This window comes from Elephantulus edwardii, unplaced genomic scaffold (assembly GCF_000299155.1).
Source record: "Elephantulus edwardii isolate Elephantulus edwardi_28Jun2011 unplaced genomic scaffold, EleEdw1.0 scaffold00005, whole genome shotgun sequence".
NCBI lineage: Eukaryota > Metazoa > Chordata > Mammalia > Macroscelidea > Macroscelididae > Elephantulus > Elephantulus edwardii.
In genome coordinates, this window is record NW_006399755.1 from 8,151,380 (window position 1) to 8,152,147 (window position 768).

The following is a 768-nucleotide window of genomic DNA, read 5'->3' on the forward strand; positions in this document are numbered from 1 at the left end:
TTTTATTCTTAAATAATCACCATTTCCTACTAATAGGTTGTATGTACATGTTGAGCAATTCTCCTCCAAAATTTTAGAATCAGATTATACAGTGACACACCCATTTCTCATTAGAATTTAGTTTCTGTTTAGTAATTGTTTTTACTACCAAAACCTCTAAAAAAAATCCATCTTCACACGTATTCAAGATCATACAAAGTTTCTAATGTTGAAACCCTGAACTCAAACCTTTATGTTGTCAGACAAGTGTTGATTGTCTCTAAATTTCTCTTAAATTAAAAAAAAATATATCTTACAATGTCCTATAAGTAGTTTGTAAAGTATGTCAGGTTTCTTTGATGCAGAGTTTTGAAGTCACAGCTCTACAGGAACAATCACCTGACAAAAAGTCAGGATACTAATGTAGAACATTGAAAAAGAAATAATTGCCATAATGTTAATCTTGAGATGTTGTTGTTGTTGTTATGTGCCATCGAGTCACTTGCGACTCATAGCGACCCTATGTACAACAGCCCTAAACCCTGCTCTATCCTGTGCCAATCCCATTGCCTCTGACACACCCATCCCGATTCCACTGGTCACTGTATCAATTCACCTCATAGAGGGTCTTCCCCTCTGCGCTGTCCCTCCACCCTACCAAATGATGTCCCTCTCCAAGGTCCTGTCTCAAATCAGGAGTAGCCTGATTTAACCCTCTCCAGGATGAATCTGTTTGTTTTCTTGGCAGTCCATGGTACATTCAATACTCTTCTCCAGCACCACAGCTCA